The sequence below is a fragment of the Miniopterus natalensis genome, chromosome 2, assembly GCF_054644295.1.
Source record: "Miniopterus natalensis isolate mMinNat1 chromosome 2, mMinNat1.hap1, whole genome shotgun sequence".
NCBI lineage: Eukaryota > Metazoa > Chordata > Mammalia > Chiroptera > Miniopteridae > Miniopterus > Miniopterus natalensis.
This window is the reverse complement of record NC_142082.1, coordinates 79,796,014-79,819,825: the sequence shown is the minus strand read 5'-3', so window position 1 is coordinate 79,819,825 and position 23,812 is coordinate 79,796,014.

The window sequence follows — 23,812 nt, the reverse complement described above, 5'->3', positions numbered from 1 at the left end:
CTATTAAATGAATGGAAATCATCCAGATGGATTTGAGGCCAGCTGTAACACCTGAGCTGTTTGCTTCCGACAGGCTTCCATATTGTGCTCAATTCTTGGTCTGTGGTCTCTTCCCTCATCAAATCCTGCTTTTCCAAAGGGTCTAAAGCCCAATCACAGCAAGCCTCACAGTTTAATGTACTCTTATTTTCTGGAATAATTTTATTTTAACAAGGATCTCAGTATCAAGCTAAAGAAATACAGTTTTTGTTTTGGAGAATTTTACTTTTTTTTTTTTTTTTTTTTATAGCACTTTTAGTTTCACAGCAAAATTGAGAGGTAGATACAGAAATTTCCTATATGGTCCCTGTCTTCACATGCATAGCTTTCCCCACTATCAACATCCCTCTCCAGAGGGTACATTTATTACAATTGGTGAACCTACTTTGACCCATTATAATCACCCCAAATCCATTATTTACCTTAAGGTTCACACTTAGTGTTGTACATTCTATTTTTACAAAGGTATAATGATATGTAGTTACCATTATAGTATCATGCAGAGCAGTTTTACTGCCCTAAGAATTCTCTGTATTCCACCTGTTCACCCCCAACTTCCACAACCCCTGGTAATCATTGACCTTTTTACCGTCTCCATTGTTTTACCTTTTCCAGAATGCCATATAGTTGAAATCATACAGCATGTAGCCTTATCAGATTGGCTTCTTTTACTTAGTAATTTGTATTTAAGTTTCTTCCATGTCTTCTCATGGCTTGATGGAGTTTTAGTGCTGAATAGTATTTCATTGTCTGGATGTGCCACAGTTTATTTATTCCTTCACCTACTGAAGGACATCTTGATTGTTTCCAAGTTGTGGCAATTATAGATAAAGCTGATATAAACATCTACATTTAGAGCACAATTGTTGGATCATATATGAGACAAGTCAGACGGAAAAAGTCAAGAACCACATAATTTCACTCATATGTGGGATATATAACTGAAAGCAACAAACAAACAAAAACTCATAGACACAGAAACAGTATGGTGGTTACCAGTTTCCAGAGGGAAGGAGGGTGACCGGGAACTAAAGCTGTAAAAGGGGTCAAATATATGGTGATGGAAATTTAACTTTGGGTGGTGGGCACACAATGCAATATACTGATGATGTATCATAGAATTATACACTTGAAACCAGTATCATTTTATTGGCCAATGTCATCCCAATAAATTTAATTTAATAAAAAGTGTATATTTTGTTTTGTAGGAAACCGGCAAATTATTTTCCAAAGTGGCTGTGCCATTTTGTATTCCCACCAGCAATGATTCAGACTCTTGCTGCTCCACATTTTTGTCAGCATTTGGTGTTGTAAGAATACAATTTTAATTGCAAAATTTCCCCTTCAGTTTTGTCTTTGTGTGCAGCTTATAAATTCTAGCAGAAGGTAACTTTGATTTGAATAGAAATAGACTCAGTCCCTCTGACTATCACATAGAATTCCTAAATTATGCTTCTGGTGTGAACACATATCTGTCCCAAAGAAACTGTGTCCTCTTTTTCCAAGATTTCACTGAAAACTATGTGTCATGTAGAAAACAAAATAAACACAAATCACAATCTAATCACAAATTGTTTGGTATCTTTATCAACTGCTCTGGAAGACCTGGACTCACCATCTTACGTGTGTTGCCTTTCTTTTACTTTCTTTTTAAAATCTATAATCATCATCACAATTATCATCATCACCATCATCATCCCATGAAGTTTAATATTACATTATTTTAAATTTCCTGATCAAATACAGTAAAACCATACTTACTTAAAGTTTATTACTAGAAATCAAAACACTCTGGAATTGTGTTAATAAATGATCTCTAGCTGTTTTGAATCACCTAAATAAAAGTATCTTTTCAAGATCTCCCTTCTTTTCTTGCAAACTTTTACTATTTTGCTGGCTTTTGGTCTTCAGTGGAGATCCTCTGGGGCAATCTGGTTTCTTACAGCCATTTAGCCTTGGGTGTTGAAGGGAAGAAAAGCATAGTCCAAAAGTTAGAAAGAATGTGGCTGGGCCTGGAGCTCAGGAGGAAAGCGGGGCTTCAAGGGAACACAGTATGACTAAACCATTTTCTAGGCTAACCCCATTATTAAATTGATAAAATTGTTTAGTCATTTGAGATATCTTTATTTTACCTTTATACTTGATTTATTGTTAGGCTGGGTAATATAATTTAAATTAAATTTTTTTCTTTTGATTTAAATGCATTCTTCTTTGGCTTTTATATAGCCTTTGGTTGTATTTGACTTTCTTTTTTAATCTCTAGAAGCTTTTAGATATTTTCTTTATCTTTAGTGTTCTGAAATTTTTAATGGATGAGTCTTTATGTAGGTCTTTTTTCCAAACAACATTTTTTGATAAGTATATGAAAACTCCTTTCAAATTGGAGCCCTTTCAATCTTTCAGTTTGAGAAAATTTTCTTGTCTAATTCTTTTCTTGCATAACTTTTAATGAAAGTTACCATAAAGAGACTGGGCAGGGATTAAATTAAGCCTTTTGGTTGGAAACCCCTAAATATTAGCAGGAGAGTGAGTCAGTTTCTCAGAAATTAAATTTTTTAGTCTCTTGCTTGGTAGATTGAGTTTTCAGGCTGATTGCTAATATTCTGAGCCCAGGGAAGGGACAGGGTTTAGGAGTGTCATCATTCAGATTTCAGACTTTCATTTAACCCTCTCCTCTTTTTTCTCCTCTCTCTTTCTAGCCATACCTGGAGTCTGGAGCCTCCATCTCTCTTAATAATGTTTTCTAGGGGAAACCCTCTGGTCTTATACAGACGACAGTCGCCTGGCTGTGCATGGGAAAGCACACCTGGAAACTCTATGACTCTGGCCACTGACTTCAACAAACCTTGTTTCCAACCTGTACTTCACCACCACCTTCTATGGTCTTGGATCTTTCTGGCCTCTGTCTGCAAATTGGCACAACTTTTACCAATACTGAGTAAGGAGCTTCCTCTCTTCTGCCAGGTCAGGTACCACTCCCTCATTGTCTTTCTGCATACCAAAATTTTGTAGAAATCATTTGTGCACTCTGCCTTTCTTTTCACTTTAATGAAATATAACCCCCTTTTTAAAAAAGGTTCTTTGCAATTCTGTTAGTGAGGTTTTAGGAGGGAATTCAAATTAAGAGACAACCTGCCATGCTTAACTGGAACTCCAATGAGTACTTCTCAAATGCTCTCTCTTAGAGTCCTAGGACTCCACCTCAGTCCTGCTAGTTGATAGGGGTAAGTTGGGGGAGGTTGTGAGACAGTGAGTCTCTAACAATGGTTCAACCAGAATAGCAGTTTCATCAGTTTTAAATATTGAGTTTCATGAAAGATGTCTTTGAACAAGAAGTTCTGCAGCTAAATTTTCTTGGTGATGGAAATACAATAAAAGTCAATATAAAAATAAATAAATGAATAACTTTCTGAAAACTACTAGTTTAGATAATCTTTAACAGAAATTTGTGATGTTAATATTTGATGAATATATAATTATCTTATTTATTCAATAAATAGTTATTAATGCCCAGCACTGAGAGAGGCACTGATTGTCTCCTACTTAATATAAACAAATTTAGTAATATTACTTTGTAATAATAAATGTTTAGTAGTAACCACACATCTCACTTAATTAAAACACTACATGGGCTAAAACAAATTCAAGTAGTTTAGAATTGTCAGTATCCTATTTGAAGAGCAGAATATTTAATAAACTTGCTTCTTCAAATAAAAAATGGGCCAGAATTATATCATTGCTTAGGGGTGGAAGGTCATGAGAAGGTTATGGTTTTTTTCTTTAAAACTTTGCCTCTAATTTGTATTCAAGTAACAATACAACGTTTGTTTAGTTCAAATGATCAATTTCTTGATCTCTTGGAAACTGATTTTGCTTTAAGTTATATATTATCTCAAATTCCAATAAAAAAGACAATCTTTATGATGGGTTGGTGAAAAATTCCTTCAGTTGGTAAGTTAAGAGCATTATTCCTTGCTAGCTGGCTTTTTCTTTAGTACTCAATAGATGACACCACCCAGTGTCTCAGGGTATTAATTCCTGAGGCTGCCTTAACAAACTACTGCAAATCGAGTGGCTTAAACAATAGAAATTTATTGTGTCATAGTCCTGGAGACTAGAAGTCCAAGATCAAGGTGTCAGTAGGATTGGTTCCTCCTCAGAGCTCTGAGGAAGAATCTGTTCCATGCCTCTCCCTTGGCTTCTGGTGCTTTTCTGGCAATTTTTGGTGTTCATTAGTGTGCAAAGGATCACCTTGATGTCTGCCTTCACATGACGTTCTCCTTGAGTGCATATTGGTCTCTAAATTTCCCCTTTTTATAAGGACACCAGTCATACTGGATTGGAGCTCACCTTAATGAACTCATTTTAACTTAATAACTCATGTAAAGACCCTATCTCCAAATAAGGTTACATTCTGAGGTACTAGTGGTTAAAACTTCAACATATGAATTTTGGAGCAGACAATTCAACTCATGACACTCAAGAATCTAGATATTATTTCTGTAACCTCACTTTCCCTCCTCTCTCCACATTTAATCCATCAAAATGTTCTGCCAGTTCTACCTTAAATATACATTGGTTCTGGCTATTTCTTTCTCTTCTTACCTCAACATTATGTTTCTTTCTCCTGAACTATGGTAGCAACTTCCTCATTGGTCTTCTGTTTCCACTCTAGTTTCTTCTAATCAACTTTCCATATATCAGCCAGAGATCTTTCAAAAGTGCATATTTGATTATATCTCCTTTCTTATAACATTCAATGGCTTCCCGTTGCCTAAAGATAAATTTAAAACTCCTTCATGTGGCTAATACACAATTTGACTCCAGCATTGTCACTTTTATTTTATTCTCCCAGTGTTCTGAATTGGGTCCAAACAGTTCCTTAACTGCACCATGCTCTTGCCTCTAGGCTTTGAACATGCTGTTCCCAGTCTGGAATACTCCCAATCTCAACTCTCCAGACCATGACTCATTCATTAGGCCTCAACTTTAATGTCAACTAGCTTCAGGAAGGCTAGCCCTCTGTAGTAGGATGAATTGTAGATCTCAAAAAGACATGTCCACATCTTAATCCCTGGAAACTGTGACTATTATTACCTTGTTTGGAGGAAAGGTCTTTGTAGATGTCATTAAGTTAAAGTTTATGGCTATATCCCTAAAGCTTAGCCCAGTGCTTGTGGCATATCATAGGTGTGTTAATATTTAATACTAACAATATTAATAATAATTTTTCTTGAATAAATAAATGAATCAATTGAACAATGCTTCAATATGGGCATTATCCAAATGGTACAGATTTGAAAAAATCAGAGGTCTGGAACCTAAGAACATGCTATAGTTCTGACCTTCCTAGTACCTTAAAAACTTACAGAAAACAACTAGTAGACAAAATACTCACATCTGTCAGGACACATGATTTTTTATTTTTATTTTTTATGTTTCTATTTATTTTTTAAGGCTGTTAGTCTATAGTACACAATTGCTATCCAGAAAGTGTGCCCTCCCACCAAAATTCCAGTTTGCCCGCTTTCTTATACCAGTAAGTCTGATTCCTGGCAAGATACTTTAAAAGCCCTCAAAACAGCAACACTCCCACAATCTAATCTGATTTTATAAGTATTTGAAGGGATCTCTTATGAAGACATTTGTTGAAATTTTTTTTATGGAATGCCATATTCATTATTTAAAGCTGTTTTTAAAGGAGTGATGTGGTCCTTAACCTAGAACATTCTATAGTATAATGAGAGAAAAGAAGAACTATAATTTTCTTCTTATAAACAAAAAACCCCAGAAATATGTGGGAAGGTATGTGTTATTAAAAACTAAAAAAAAAAAAAAAAGAAAACTAGCAATGACAAGACGAAATACCAATAAGCAAATTAACAAGTTCCATATCTAAGTCCAATTCTTAGACCTAACCGACATAATCATCAGTACCACCTTATATGTCAAACAACTTACCTTTTACTTATTTACTTATTTTAAATATTATTTTATTGATTTCAGAGAGAGAGGAAAGGAGAGGGAGAGAGAGATAGAAACATCAAAGGTGAGAGTCATTGATGGGCTGCCTCCTGCATGCCCCCTACTGGGGATCGAGCCTGACCAGGAATCAAACTATGACCTCCTGGTTTATAGGTAGATGCTCTGCCACTGAGGCACACCAGCCAGGCAAACATCTTATCTTTTACAAACTCCTTGTTCTCAAAGTTCTTTTGAGCAATAAATCCCATGACCCCACCTCTTTTGTGATGGTATAGGGCTGACTGGAGTACTCCTTACTCCTGGATACAGTGATTTATTCAATGATAAGTGTACATCTCAAGTAATACTAATCAAATTTATTTTCAAGGATTGCTACGGATTTTCTGAGAGTGATTTTATTATTTCCTTTTTCTTCTGCAATTGCAAGTTCTAAAGGTGATGTAATCTAAGCTTCTTATGGTTATCACAGCCAGCCTGCCTGAGAAGGAAACCAACAAAGAGAAAAGTAAAGTCAAGAAACTGGAAGAGAGAAAACAGAATCTTGCAGAAGCTGTTTATGCTCTTGGATCTGGGAGTGCCTGTGGCTCGGTCTACTCTTGGATTATCCCTGTCTTTAGATTGTGATACAAGCTATGAAGGGACTTGGGTGATGAGATAGAGAGAGGAAGGGTGGAGGGGAATATGACAGAAATGGCTAGATGTTCTCTAAAAATTAACTTATATACATATATGTATAACCCAAGGACACAGACAATAATGTAGTGAAGGCCTGGGGTGGGTGGGTGTTCAAGGTAGAAGGGGTCAATGGGGGAAAAAAGACATCTGTAATATTTTCAACAATAAAGATAAATTTTAAAAAAATTAATGCTCCTGCTTCCACAGTGAGGGTTGTCACAGGGCAGTGACTGTCTATTAGAGACTGCAATTCCCTGCCCCTGGCATCTAGATGGGGACATGTGACTTGTTTTTGCAAATGGAAACAGGGTGGGAATGTAGTTTGTCACTTTATTAATTATTTTCTATAAACAGACTTAATTTTATTAACCTTAGAGATTCCACATGAATCATTCTGTTAATCTTGACTGCATTTTCCCTAGGTTTATTGACATATAATTGACATATAACATTGTTTAAATTTAATGGTGTACTTTTGGAGCCAAGGCAGATAAGAACTGGGCATGCCTTCTCTACCCTCTCTAGTTCTCTTTTGTTGGCTGGATTCGGAGGACTTCAGCGATTTCAAGGGCATTTTTATTTAAGATCAATAAAAAAGGTGGTAGATTCCTGAAAACTAGTCTTACATGCAAAGGAATTTAAGACTGAAGTAGTAAAAATAGAGGCTTTAAAAAAATAAAAATGGCAGTGCTGAAATGTTGTGCCCTTTGTAAATTAAAAGAAATAATCAAATCTGGTTAATGGTGATGACAGTGAAAAATGACCTACCAAGTATCTCTATTAACTAATAACACACATAAAAACTTCACTTTATAGCCACGCAGGGCGTGGCTCAGCGGTTGAGCGTCAACCTAGCATCCAGGCGATCGATTCCCGGTCAGGGCACATTCCCCGTTGCGGGCTTGATCAATGACTCTCTCATCATTGATGTTTCTATCTCTCTCACTCCCTCTCCTTTCCTCTCTCTGAAATCAATAAAGATATATTTTAAAAAAACAAAAACAAACAAAAAAACTTCACTTTCTAGATCTGGAAACCCTGTTGTTCACTGGTAAAACATTTGCTTTTGGTCACTTCTCAAGGCCTTAGTTTCATCATACAGAAGATCTCTGTTGTCTTCCAGCCCTGCAGCCCTGAGTCTATCATCTGATTGCCATATTGGAACTCTTGGAACTACGAACCTATCACTTACTGGGAGACGTTTCAGTATGACTTTGCATTGGAGCCAAAGAGCAAAACGGACAGGCTTCTGGAATTGGTAAACTTTTCTGTCTGAGGATTATTTATAAAACTTAGTCACATTTTATTGTCAGTAAAGTCACCTCTGTTTGGCCTGTGCTGTTTCGCTATTTTTATCCTTTCTTCCAAGTGTGTGCAGAGAATATTTGAACTTTCAAGTAAGAATTGTCTACTTAGTCACAGAAAGAGAGGACAGGTTTTGATTGTTTTAAGATGACAATTCTATGGTTTTGATTGGGAAACTTTAGGTTCAAGTATACTTTGCAGAGCCCACATAAAATTTGAGGATGAGCCCATACACTGCCACAGAATAACCTGTATTATTAATGCCAAGATATGTGGGATATTTGTTAAGTTTTATGAAGCAGCAAATTACAGTTTCCCTGGAGCCAGAAGAAATTTTATCTCTTATATAGTCCATGTGGTCACATGTTCCAGAAGCATTCCCAGAGGTTATGAATGTTGTACATTTGAGAAATGATCTTTCTTCTTCACTGACTCAGGTGTTGCTGATTGGGTTATTATTAAAAGATAGAAGACAGTTGGAGAACCATTGCTTGAGGTTGATAATCTTTCTGCAGGCTCTTTGGATAGTGACCATCCACTTTTATCTGTCTTGTCACTGTAGACCAGCCCTGAACTAGTTTGGTTTAATACTGAACTGAGTGAGGAGAAGATAGGATTGGTTTGGGGAGCAACAGATTGAAAGAGAGAGTTGTCCTAAAGAAGGAATTGGGAATGAGAGGTAGAAGTGGATGGACAACTAAAGGTTAGGAGTGGGGAGGAGAGATTATCCAAAGGCTACCCAGCTGGAAGTATTGCATAATGTTTTAGGAATATGTATATTGACTTTAAGAAGACTGCCTGCATAAAAAATATGGCAAAATGCATTTGGATCATTTATTCATTCATTAATGTATATAAAAAACATTTATTGAGTTGTTTACTATGTGCTAAACTTCAGATAAGTAACCATATCTTGTAAAAGAAGAACAGCATTATTTTGCATAAGTATTTGCAAGTGTTTCATAATAATTTTCCTAATTATTATTATTTTGCAGAGGAGGAAATGTGAACCACTCAGAGGTGAATGACTTGCCCAAGGTCACAAAACAAACTACTGGCTGCACAGTGATTAGAAGACAGAGACTTTAAATATCAAACATATTTCCTCTGGCTAGATAATAACTAAGGTTTAATTTGTCTAATACAATTTTTAAAAATAGTTGTCTTCTAAGAGACAGGAAACCAGGATTATAAGCTAGTACAAAGCTTAAAAATGCTTGCCCTTTTCTAGGGTAATTCCCTTGTGGTGTGAAGCTCAAAATATTTAATGCTAATTACTCACTTGATCACTTTAAAAACTTATTTGATGATGTCCTTGGTACAGAAATGATGTTTTGCTTTTTTAAATGTGCTTTTCTAAATCAGTGCAAAAGTAGTGACACTAGCATTTCTGGCTTTCTTAATAAAACATAGGTTAATGATGATTGTCGCCTTGTTTTACTTATACTAAAAGTGCTCATAAAATTGAATTCAAGAGCATCACATACCAGAGAATAAAGCTGCAGAATCCAGTCTGAAATGAGAATGAAGAGAATCATAAAACAAGGAATGATAACTTTCAGAGGAACCAAATAATTTGAAATCTAAAAACAGAAAATGCTCAGGTCAGATCATATTTCACACAGAGCTAAGCCAATAGGCATATAAAAATGTGAGAAAGAATTGGGCAAAATGATCAAATGTTGCAAATTTTCAGGGATTTTCACCAATTCCAGGCTAATACTGGGCATTGGATAAAGAATTAAAATCCCCTCAACCTTGGTGAGCATTATCTTGCATGTATTTAACTTCAAGGATAGTAGCCATCTAGTTCTCTTCAATGAACACTGATGAAAGCTTTCTTGGTTGCTGTTCGGTGTACATATACAACTTTCCTGGATTTATACACCCTCTGAGGAGGACACAACCTGACATCCTATTTGTCCCAAACAACTGTAAATTGTAAATTAGGTGACAGCCACACTCATATTTAAAAAACGTCCTCCTTCTTTGCCTGTTTTCTCTTTCTTTCTTCTCTTTCTTTCTTTCTTTCTTTCTTTCTTTCTTTCTTTCTTTCTTTCTTTCTTTCTTTCTTTCTTTCTTTCTTTCTCTCTCTCTCTCTCTCTCTCTCTCTCTCTCTCTCTCTCTCTCTCTCTCTCTCTCTCTCTCTCCCCTCCCTCCCTCCCTCCCTCCCTTCCTTCCTTCCTTCCTTCCTTCCTTCCTTCCTTCCTTCCTTCCTTCCTTCCTTCCTTCCTTCCTTCCTTCCTTCCTTCTTTCTCTTTCTTTCTTTTCTTTCTTTTTCTTTCTTTCTTTCTTTCTTTCTTTCTTTCTTTCTTTCTTTCTTTCTTTCTTTCTTTCTTTCTTTCTTTTTCTTTCTTTCTTTCTTTCTTTCTCTTCTCTTCCTTCCTTCCTTCCTTCCTTCCTTCCTTCCTTCCTTCCTTCCTTCCTTCCTTCCTTCCTTCCTTCCTTCCTTCCTTCCTTCCTTCCTTCCTTCCTTCCTTCCTTCCTTCTCTCTCTCTCTCTCTCTCTTTCTTTCTTTCTTTTTCTTTCTTTCTTTCTTCTTTCTTTCTTTTTCTTTTTTCTTCTTTTTATCAGCTTTTCTCTGCCTGTTGTCCTTCTTTTACAGTGATCTGAAACAACCGTTTGAGGTGTGAATGTTTTCCTCAGTAACTGCATCAATCCTCAGTATTGACCAATGCCTGCTGTGTGAAAACTTTGAGGTCTCATGTCAAATGAGTATTGTTTTGTGGACCAGAACATAACCAAGAGTAGACTTTAGCTAGCCATTAGAAATTTTTTCAAGTCACATATGAGTTTGAAAATTACATTTGCAAGAACTCAAAGTTGCCTATTCTTTATTTTGAAATGTAGAATACACATTCAATTGTGAAGGGGCTGTGAATGGCTTCTAGGGAGTTCATAAGCCCTTGAAAAATTTTTATGTTTTTTAATTGATTTTAGAGAGAGAAGATGGAAGGGAGAGAGAGAGAGAAACATTGATATAGGAGAGAAACATCGATCAGTTGCCTTCTGAATGTGCCCCAACCGGGAATCGAACCCACAACCTATGTATTTGCCTTGACTGGGAATCAAACCCAGCGTTATTTCAGTGCACAAGACAATGCTTCAACCAACAGAACCATACTGGCCAGGGCAAACCCTTGAAATTTTAAGCATAAATTCCTCTCTGCTTTGTTTTTCTGAGATGAAGGTCCACTTTCAATAAATTCTGAAAAAAAATCTGGGACCTCATTGTAGTATAGCATGCCTGCTTAATTTTGCATTTTGTATTCTCTAGCCAAATTTGATTACCATGTATTATTCAACAAAGGGACCAAAATGTGAGTGCCAGTCCAGTCTTTATGTCTGCTTGTATATGATCACTTTTAGATAAATACAACCAATAGAAAAATTTCCCATGCTGATGGAAAGAAGAGGTGTAAATGATACAAATAAAGGTGACTAAAAAGCTTATATTGTCTCTGGAACACCATGAGAAATTCACATTCAGTGAGACAGACATAAAATTATAAACATTATTTCTTACTGTATTCAGCACAATTCTATCTTGTCTTAAATATATCCTTGAAAGCCTGTTCTGTCAGGTAGTTGAAGGAGTAGGCCTTGTGTCTTTATGAATAATCCACATAACAGATAATGTTCTCATGATTAATTGAAAATTACTCAATTATTTTCCTTGATGCAATGAAAGTATCATTCATGTCTGCTGTGATGGGAATCCATAGCTCTGCTGTGGAAAAATCATCTTGACATGCATCAGGAGGGACTGGAAAAAACACTTGGTGAAGTGACCTTTTTGCCTGTAAAGGTGCTATGAGAAAGTTTACATCTGATCATGACCACATCTTTGGTCAATAAGAGGTGACCTATTAAATGTCTGCTTTTTCACAATAGCCAATCTGCTGGAGTTAAAAAAAAAAAGTGGACAGGAAAAGTATTCCTTTTATTGTTTATGACAAAATAATTCACATTTTTAAAATAGTAGTTTATTTTTATACTTTTTCTTGAAGAATTTGAGAGTTCTTTAAATGATAATTTATTTCTGTATTTTCCTTCTCATTTTCATTTAAATTTGGTTCCCAGCAACTCCTTTTCTGGTATACAATTCCATATAATACTTATTCTTTTCATGTTAGTAAATGTGTGGTCTGGGTGAAGATTGTGAGATGGAACTCAAAACAGAAAACAGAAGGAAAGCTTGTACTTTCTAAAAGGTGGCAATCAAGTTGCATCAATCTGTGACCATATAGTTGAGGAAGGCATGTGGGCCTTGGCAAGAAAATGTCTCTATGCTTTCAAAGTTTGTTTGGCCCTTTTAAAAAATTTTATTTTTCAATTACAACTGACATTTAATATTATTTTATATTAGTTTTTGGTGCACAACATAGTGATAAAATTTACCAAGTGATTCTCCCAATATTTCAAATACCCATCTTGCACAATACATAGTTATTGTAATATTATTGACTATATTCCCTATGCTGTATTCTACATCTCTATTAAAATTGCCAATTTGTACTTCTTAATCCCTTCACCTTTTTCACCCAGCCCCTCAACTGTCTTCTCCCCTGGCAACCATCAGCCTGTTCTCTTATCCACTAGTCTGTTTCTGTTTTGTTTGTTCACTTATTTTGTTTTTAGATTCCTCATGTAAGTAAAATCACATGGTTTTGGTACACATATACATGGAATATTACTTGGCCATAAAAAAGTTAAATCTTACTATTTGCGACAGCATGGATGGACCTGGAGTGCATCTTGCTGAGTGGAATGAGTCAGACAGAGGACAGATGCCCTGTGTTTTGGCCTTTTTAACTTATTTCCTCAGTGTAGACTCTTGAAAAACTAACCCTAACTGTACTGAAACTAAGAGAAGAGGGATTTTTCTACATTCTGAAAAGAATAGTTACAGGCTTTTCTATCTAGTAAGGGGTAGTAATGGTAGACTAGCTGCAAATGGGAGGAAAGCCAGCAGAACCACAGTGGTGGCAGGCTGACGGGACAAAGAAGCAGGAAGCTAAAATGGACTTAGTCGTAGGTAAGCATGCCGCCTTCTTTCCTGGGTCTTTGAATGCAGGCTCTTTTTAAATGGTGTGTGCCAGCTCTCATTTCCCAGCTCATTAAAAATTGTGCACATCATGTATTATTATCGGAGGCTTCCCTCTTAACAAGACCAGATATCCTGAGGATATTTGCATTTTGGTGTACTGTTCCATGACCACTCTTTCCTCTACTCCAACATATGGGGGATGGGGTGGGGAGAGATGGAGTTGTCTTTTTCTCTATTTTTTTTTCCTTATTCCGTCCTCCTTCATTCCTTAATATCTTTGAATTGATCTCCTCCTCATACCTAGTCACGATTCTGCTTCCAGAATAGCTGCCAATTTCTAACCATTAGAAATGGTTCCTTGGTGCAAACTGTGTTTGCATCTCTCTCCACTGAAAGTTTAGTATTCAGATTTGTAATTCTTGCCATTTCACTTACCCTTCATCTTTTTACTTTCCAGTCACAGTTTTGTTTGTTTGTTTGTTTTAAATATTTATTGGTTTCAGAGAGAGGAATCGAGAGGAGAGAGAGATAGAAACATCAATGATGAGAGAGTCACTGATCGGCTGCCTCCTGCACACCCTGACTGAGGGTTGAGCCCACAACACGGGCATGTGCCCTGACCAGGAATCAAACTGCCATCTGGATCCTAAGTTGATGTTCAACTACTGAGCCAAGCCCATCCGGGCTCTAGTCACAGTGTGATTATTATTTCTTTTTCTCCCGCTTTTTGTTCTTGTGGGCAAATGCCTTAAAATTATTTTTTAACTTTAATTTTAGTAGGGTTTCAGGAGAGTGAGCAGTTGTTTAACGTATCATATTTAACCATAAGTCCTCTTGTGATCTGTAAAAATACTTTTCTCAGAAACAAGAGCAGGGTTGTTGTGCACAGTTGTATAGGTTGTACAGTGAACAACTCTAAGGGAAACCATTCCCATCCTAATTGTTGTACCATTTCTGCATTTATTTTGAAAAATTCCTGGTAAATGACAGTCAAGTGTCTTGTTCTGCAAAAATAGGTAAGATATAGCAATTGCTTAATAGAAGTTAAGTTTCTTAATGAAGAAATAATGTTCTCTAAAATCATGCAAAGGAACCATATGTACTCACAGAAGTTCTGAACAAATAAGTTGAACTGCAACTTCTGATTTCAAAGATGTTTCTGACTCTTGTAGTTTAAGCTGGACCAGACTGACTTCCAAAAATGTACTAAGCAAAGTCTTATAATACTAAGCAATTAGGAAATTTCAACAGGTGGCCTCTAACTAGGCTGATCAAGATTTTTAGAATGTTTACTCTCAAGGGAAGAACTGGAATTTTCTTGCCAATATAGATCTTAGTAATCAGTAATAGTTGCAGATAACTATCAACATAATTATTGATATAATGAAAATTGCCCTTAAAAATAAAATCAGCAACAGATTTTTGGTATAAAGCATTTGGCTAACAGATCCTGACACAATGTCTCCTAACTTTCTGTTCAAATAACCATAAAGATAGCAAAAGAATGACCATTTTTGCAACACTAAAACTGACAGCCAGTATATTGACAGATTCTTGGGAAAAAAGATTCCACCAATTTTAAAGTATATGGGATGGAAATAGAAATCAAAATTGTTGACCTAGTTATATTTCCACCTGAAATAAAACTAAACTGTTTTAGATGAGGTAGGGATTTGTGGTGCCAGTCTCACTGCCGTATCCGTATCTGCTTCAGAGATCTAAGATGCACACTATGCCAAAAACAGTGTGGGCACCATGCAGTTGTATGGATACTTCTTTTTGGTTCACAGAACTGATCTCTCCACATACTCCTTACCCTATCAGAAATATATCTTCTTTATTTATTTGGAATTGTTAACATCTAGGAAAACATGTAGCAGGAAATGTGTATGGGAGGAGATGAGAAGAGAAGAAGGAAGAAGGCCTGACAGTGGCATGATCCATTCTCAGAGTTTACATCTCAACAAATAGAAAACAGATAAGGAGGGACATTCTGGGATTAATCTATCAGCACAAGGAACTAGGCATTGGATGCAAGAGAAAATCTAAGTTCATTACAATCACACTAGTGGGATGTGGGCCAGTCATTGAGAATTAAGCTAGAAATTGTGCCCCTCAATTTTCTTTACAGTTGTGAATCATCTCTGATTGTAAATGAACAATGCACAAGGCCACAAGCAAGATTGTCTACTGGTGAACATTACTTCTAAATCAATTTTTTTCTCTTCTAAGATAAGTGAATAAGAAAACCACAACAGCACAAATTGTACATGAGAAAATACCATAAGACAGTCAAATGGAGATAAGAAAAAGTCTCTCAAAACATCTCAAAGTGATTTCCTAAATGTTTAGAAAAGGTGGTATTTGATTTCAAGTTTTACATACACTGTTACAGTAACAGCAAGAAAGAAAAAAATTAAAAAATTGAAAGACACAGTTGTTGCCACACACAAAAAATGCACATCTCTGTGGACCAAAAATTTGAAAGCAGTCAGGAGCTGCTTAAGCTCTCATACTAGAACAGATCAAGGCACCTGGGGGTTTGATTCCTTTAAGATATTGGAAACACAGAGTGCCGCCATATGTGTCAGCAGCTCAGAGCCAGTCCACTGCCTAAAATCCAGGTGCAGTAGGGCACACAACTGTGAAAGGAAGTTGAGAAGTTACAACTACTGCTGAGTGCCTTGGCTTGCATAAATCTGCTTAGATGGGCTGCAAAGAGGGAGCAAAGATAACTATATAACCAGGACCAGGGTCAGCTGCTATAGGCTCTGGGACTGAATCTATGATATACCCTAATATCATAATGGAAAGGAACCCTAGCACCAATCAAAACTTGGTCTTGGTTATACTGCTAGATATGGAGGGGCAAAGTGTGTGTGTGTGTGTGTGTGTGTGTGTGTGTGTGTGTGTGTGTAACAGAGAGAAAGAGAAATGAAATAAATAACAGTTAAGAATTATAAACAATAAAAACAACAACTAGAGAATGAACTCCTGAAGAAATGCGAACAATAGAGAAATGTGAAAATGACTTATTATAAGGTCCTTATAAATTGTGTCTAAGAAAGTATAGTTTATAATAAGGACTCTGGAATCAAACCTTTCAAAACCTAGCTCTATGTCTTATTAGCTGGATAACCTTAGGCCAGTCACTTGACCTTGCTGAGGCTTTTCCTTGTCTTTATAGTGGGGATTAAAGTAGTATATATTCCGTTGAATTATTGAGAGGATTAAAGTAATTAGAATAGTGCCTAGCACATATCAAACTAAAATACAGTAATGGAATTTAAATTTTCATTGGAAATAGTAAAATATCAGACTTGGTAACACAAAAATTCTAATTAATGACATAGAGGATAAATTTGAGAACTTCTCTCAAAGTTTCTAGGAAAAAGAAAAAAGATTTAAAAAAATAATGGTAGAAAATAAATTTAGAGGACATAAAAGAACATTCTGACATTTACTATAAGCATTCTGACATTTAAATAAGGACATAAATTATTTGGATTATTATTGATAACAATGAACAATCCAATATAAATCCACATGAAAAGATAATTTGCCTTCTTTTCAAGCACCCATGAAACACATCCACTAAATCATGCTGTGCAAAGCCACAGACTTTCAAGAGATCCTTTGGTTACCTTGGTCAAAACCAAGGAGTCCTAATTATGAACAAGTTTCTAGGCTTCTCAATTTCCCATTCAACTAAAAGTGTTCTGCTTTTTATATTTTTATATATTGCAGTTTCAATTAAGTTTTAATTTTTTTAAAGTGGTTAAGCAATAACAACAGGTTGAAAATTGATGCCCTAAAAGTTTATAAATTCCTAAGAGTTGAAGTAGGGCATCTAGACCCAGTTCTCACACTATTATGAAGCCAAACGAGAAATTAGTAATAAAAGTTAAAAACAAAACAAACCCTGTGCTTGCTTGGACATTAAAATTGCTCTTCTAACACATTACTGACTTAAATATGTAATCAAACGATAATTATAGCCTGTTTGAAACTGTAAACATTATATATGAAAACTTATATAGGATGTGATCAAAACAATGCTCAGAGCACAATCACAACCTCAGATATTTCCATTATTAAATGACAATTTAAAAATAAGCATTCCATTTACTTATTAGGAAATTTTTAAAAAAATTAAGTCAAAGAAAAAGGGAATTTTAGAGATAAAAGTAAAAAAGAAATGAAAGCAAGAAATGAAAAATATTACAATTGATAAATCTAAGAGTTGAGTCTTTGTTGAATTAAAAAACAAACAAGCAAATATGAAAGGCAATGAATTAGACAAATCTCTATGGTAATTACAATTTAAAAAGGAGAAAAAATACAAAAATAATAACATTTGTGTAATAACAATGAGTAGTAATGAGGTAATAATTTGTTAGTAATGTGTAATAATGAGGAAGTGATTGTAATCATAGACCCAAAGGAGATTATGGTCTTATAGGAGAATTTACACACTCTGGGCAGGGAATAAAAATTTCATATATCACAAAAGAGGTCAATATATAAACCAAAGTTCTTTAAAATGTGCAACCCTTCAACTAGGAAATTTGTTTTTAGTAGTATAGTCTGACAAATTATTATTTAGAAGTAAACTCTAAATTATTATTATTATTATTTTAAACATATCTTTATTGATTCCAGAGAGAGGAAGGGAGAGGAAGAGAAAGAGATAGAAACATAAATGATGAGAGAGTCATTGATCGGCTGCCTCCTGCCCTCCCCCAACTGGGGATCGAGCCCACAACCTGGGCATGTGCCCTGACCGGGAATCGATCCCTGATCTCCTGGATCCTAGGTCGATGCTCAACCGCTGAGACAAGCCCGGCCGGGCAGAAGTAAACTCTAAATTATTATAGAGGTGAGCATAAACTTATTTAACAGAGTTTATTGTTGCATTATCTACAAGAACAAAACATTAGAAATTTCATAAATGTTCAATAAGAGACTATTAAATAAAATATGGCATATTTATTCAGTGCATTACCATGTAACCATTAAAAAGTTGTAGACTATTTGACATTAATTTCACTTTGGAAAGTGGAAAAGACAAGCTTCAAAAAATCAGTCCAGGCTCTTTGGGTAAATTGAATGATTTAATTAATCTGTGTCAAGTCATTAATGGAGAAGACATTCAATATGTAGTAGTTTGTCCTCCCACACAGGATTATTTTGAGAGCCAGTTGCATGTAACGTGGCTGCTGCAAGACTGGCAAGTGGACATTACCCACCATATGTTAGACCCTTTTCCTCTACCTCTAGTTAGTGTTCAGGAGAGCTAAGGTTTTACTCTAGCATATACTGGCATTTTGGATACAAATTGTTGAAATGTGATTTCTGATGTGGTGAAGAAATGTCAATGTGATTGTGTGTGTGTGTTAACCTCATACCTAGTGCTCTCTCTAAACATATGTTGAGCACTGATGTCTTGCTCATAATCAGAAAAGAGCAGCTACATGAAAACTAGAGATCATTCTAGGTTCTGGCCAGTATTTCCTACTTAGTGAGGCCATGATCCAAGCTCTCCCCCGCTCAGCTCTATGTATTTGTCTCCTGGAGATCTACATCATGTTTACAAAAGGAGAAACCCTGGGACATCCTGCTGAGAGTTGTCAGTGTCCATTAGAGGACAAAACTCCCTTTATGATAGTTTTTATTAAACTTGGTGTGTTTTACAACAGCTTTTATAAAATTCTTTGGGTATAAAGTTTACAACCATTTGAGTTGATTTTAATTTATGTGATGTGGTATGTCAAGTTGTAACTGGACTTAGTCTTACTGGAAGGAATAGTTTCACTGTTATATTCAGAATAGGAGCTTGCTCCTGACACATTTTTTTGCCTTGGCGTGGTGAAGGTAATGGAGTCCTATTATGTATGTCCAGTAGAGGTTCCAAAGTGAAGTTCTGACAAGTCTTTGCAAGGTAACTTAGCATTAATGACCATCATTTATTCTTGCGTCAGCCTTGCATAAAATACCATCTTTGTAAAGTGTGATGTAATAATATGCTTAGGTTTCTCTTCCCCCACGACTGTGATTTTTAAAGCTGTCTTTGCAAGAATCTGTGAGAACAAGCCCATCAGATGCATGATTCATTATGTGGTCTACTGGGTAAGATATCTTTTTCCTCCTATCTTTCAGTATTTCTGATAAGTCCCAAGCTCTATTTTGGATCTATTTCAACCTTTCAATTATCCTTCTATTTTGTGTCAGTAGGGTATATTTTTATTCCTAATTCATCTACTTTTACCTCATCCTAATATTGAATAAGACAGCTGTTGCTATCAAAGGAGCCTTTGGAGTGGTTTGTTTTCTTGGTAGCACATGCACAGGCAGTGTCCTTTCTCAGAATTGGGAAATCATGTGGTATCAACCCATTAAACTAGAATAGTCTCAAGGATCTGGTTTATGAATGTACAGTAAGGTCAGGCTATAGGGCTATGGGCAAATGTGACCTCTTTATAGAATGAAGATTTATGCATGTGAGAAGCAGAGTTCTAAAGATGCCCCAAAGTTTTCCTGGTCACTTAAATAATCTTACAGAAAAACACTTTAGTGATTTAAGTGTAAATAGATTAGACACATATGGATTCAATTTCCCTTCAAGTACACATGACTTGTTAAAATCCAGGGGAAAGAGCTTAGGGCAAAATGTGTTTTTGGTTTAGAAAAAGCCAAACATTGGAAAATAGCAATTGGAACATTTGTTTAGCCCCTGATGCCACTGGGTCAGTTTATCCCTCACTGTCAGTTTACAGCTTATTCCAGGAAAGCAGAACATGTCTCAACTATTTTTGTCTTATATGATAAAATGCTCTTAAAATAATAGGGACTCTTCAAAAAAGTCTCTGAGGAAAATCTTATCAAGGTTCTCAAATAGTTTGTAACACACTAGGGTATCTATCATTTGTTCTGTCTGATAAAACTCGATATCTCTTTAACAATGAGGCTCACTTTTGCTTCCAGTTTTGGGGTTTTTGTTGTTTGCTTACTTTGTTTTTTTGGTCAGTATTTGCAGCTCCTTGAGAAAAATCTTTTCTTAACAGCAATAATAAATTATTTAAAAATATATAGCTGCTTGACTGGCATGGCTCAATGGTTGAGCATTGACCTATGATCCAGGAGATTGTGGTTTGATTCCCAGTCAGGGCACATGCCCGGGTTGTGGGCTCTGTCCCCAGTAGGGGGCATGCAGGAGGTAGTTGATTAATGACTCTCATCAGCGATTTTTTTTTTCTCTCCCTCTCCCTGAAATCAATAAAGACATATTTTAAAAATAAATAAAATGAAATAATATATAAAATAAAATAAAAGTAAAATAAAAAGTATAGCTTTTCAAAGACTCAACAAACTCTGAAAATAAAAGTACTTTGAAACACATTATAACATTATTTGAACTCCTTTAAGTCCTTTAGGACCTTAACCTTGTCCCATTGCTCAGCAGTGCCTCCTGCATTCTTGTGCAAAGAGAACAAGTGCAGGTGATATGTAAGAGAGGGTAATGACTGTGCAACCAGTGAGGACAGTGAGTGTTTAAGATCTGTCTGCCAAACAGGGAGATAATTCCATTACACCCAACACAGTGTGTGTGTGGTGTGGTGTGTATGTGTCTGAGTATATGCATGAGTATGTGAATGTATATTTGGTGATGGTAGTGGAGACTTGTCTGTAATACCTAAATAACCAAACAAAAACTCTAAGTGGGGAAAATGTGATTAATCAATAAATAGAGTCAATCTGTTGCTAGTAGCCCCTGTCTTTACCTTGTCATAACCATTTATATTTAGGGTTGTGCATTTTCAGCTAATTGTTAGGATTATTTGCATCTACTTGCGTTGATATTTTCCTTTCACAAATTCCAGGGTGTTCCAGTATTGCAATTTTGGATACAAACTATAAATAAAAGGGTGGACCTTTACAACAATGGAAATTCTGTAAAATTATTTATGCAATTGTTTAATTAATGTGTTGGTAAAGTCAGCATTGCCAAGGGTAAGTAAAACCAATTGATAATCTGAACTATATACTAGTCAATAATAAGGCATCCTCATTTACTAAATCTTTTTATCAGAAGTGCTCATCAGGAAAGTCACAATGATAGTGACAATTTTGAATATCTACCAAGTAATGTGATTTACGACAAGTATTACTCATCTTCACCCAAATTCTTCCATTTAGATCTCATTCTCTGGATGAGAAAACTGAGAATCAGAGTCTATAAATGACTTGACAAAGGTCACACACTTGTAACAGAGATAATACTTGAATCCAGAGCTGGGTGATCACAAATCCATTCTGCTTCTTTTAGCCCTTTCCAAGTCCCCCCTCAGCCCTTTGGTTAAGAAGGAGGGGAGGAACACCATTAATCATGACAGTGGTAAAAACAGTAAAATAACCACTAACAGTTCTTTTCATATGAAAAGGTATTATGACATGAGAAGCAACATTTTAAGCTTCTTATGAAATAACCTTTGTAGCACCACATTTATTGAATGTTTATAATGTGACAGACTGTTTTAACCTTTGTATTTAATGTTTTAAGTGCTTTACGTGCATCAGCTACTTTGAGTCTCATATACCAGAAATATTATCCCTATGTGTTGAAAAAGAAGCCTAATTGGTTAACTTTCCCAGAACCACTCAGTTAGTAAGTGGCCAAGCTAGGATTCAAAAGCAGGGAGTTTGATCTAGTATCTCAGGCTTATAATCTCTGTGCTTTAATGTATCTCTTAGACAAGTTGCTGGAGAAGGAAGAATCTAAAGCCCAAAGATTTGGTTAAGTTGAAATTTCAAGAAGAGGCAATATTGGCAAAGACTAGAGTCTTCCTCTGAATTGAGTGATATAAAAAGGATTAGAGATGGAGAGGTTAGAGACTGTACATATTCACATTGGATGGTTTAGATGTTCTTAAGAAATGTAGGAGGACAAATCTCTGATCTGAGTGAGAAGGTGAGGTTAGAACTGGGGGCTTGCATCTGGTGGAAAGTAAATGAAACAGTCTTCACAAACAGGCCAAAAAGAAACCCTCAAGAAAGGAACGGTGCTACAGTGGACTCAACTTTTGTTAGGCCAGATGAATTGGTGGGGGAGATAATCATTCTCACAAGGTCAAGGCCAAGAGCTGCTTTCCAGTCTCAGAGGTGAATCTGTGAAGCCACCTGTCTCAACCTTCCCTTGTCACAGACATGAGGGTTTGAAGCAGCTGCCAGGGGCAGGACATGTAGAGCCTGTGATTCTGGAGAGACTGAGGCTGACTGGCCTACTGTAAAGTGAAATGTGTGGATCTGTCTCATCATCTTCCTGTTGGGCCCAATTGAGGTGGTCATGTGCAGAACAAAAATAGGCATGTCACCTACACTCAGGGGCTAGAGAAAGTCCTCTTGACAAAAAAGTTCCCAAAGATTCATTATTTCAGTGTTTTCATTTCTATCAATTTATAGTGGAATTTTGTCTGTAAAATGTCTGGGATCTCTAAATTTTTTAAATGGTTCTAATTAAGTAAAATTTCCAGTTATATAATAAATAAGACATGAGGATGTAATGTACAGCACAGGGAATATAGTCAATAATACCGTGATAGCTTTGTATGGTGACAGATGGTTACTAGACCTATAGTGGTGATCACTTTGTAAGCTATATAAATGATGAATAACTATGTTGTACACTTGAAACTAATAATATTGTATGCCAACTATACTTAAATAAAGTAAATAAATAAATATCAGATTGAATCTTTGTCCCCATCCTAGGAGAAGTAAGAAGATACTCCATTTTATTTACCTTAAATTCCCAGCTTGGCATATATCAAGCATTTCAATTCCAACTTTAGGGGCACAGGGCTTTAGCCTCTCTCTCTCTGTTTCTCTGTCTCTCTCTGTCTCTGTCTCTCTATCTCTCTGTCTTTCTGTCTCTCTGTGTGTGTGTGTGTGACACAGATAATTCCAAGAAGTTTCATTTGCTTACCTACTATCAGGAGCTGTAGATTATGCGGGAAAGTTTTCATACTCCAATCTGTGTGCCTGTTTCAGTCAGGGAGATTCCCACTGCAAGTCACAGATGACCTGCACAGGCTACTTAAACATTAGAAAAATATTGGATATGTAACTAGAAATATAGAAAGGTGGGCTGGAGTCCATTTAACCCACTGGCTTCAACTCCCTTTCTCCACAGTTACCCAGTCTGGTCCCCTATCTGTGTGTTTGCTTCATCCATTCAGCTTCTGTCACAGAAGCAGAAATAGTCACACAACTGTAGTTTCTCACTTCACATCCACATACTGCAGTATCCAAGGAAAGAGAAAATAGCTGTCTCTTCCAGTGACTCAGTCTTAAGAAAGAGAAAATTTCTTGCTCAGAGACTCTCATCGTGCTACCTCTAATATCTAATTGACTCAAATACCTTTGGTCCAGGAAACTCCCATTGATCAGCTTAGTCCTGGCATCTCAATTAACCCATGGCAAGAGGCATGAGGTTGTCCCAAGACGAACCAGGCCTGCTTCTGGTTCTGGGGTTGGGCAGCTTCTCTGAGGCCTGTGAGCTCTGAGAAGAGAGATGGATACCTGCCCAAAGCTGGAGTTTCTTAAGGTAGGATGAGTTGAAATGGATGTGGGGCACATTATACTCTAAGCATCCAGGAGAGGGTGAGGGCAAATGAAGAAGAGCATCTTCTTCCACAGTCCTAGGCAGATGAATTCTGGGAATGACAGAAAGGAGTGAAGAGCTCTATATTGCATTGCCTC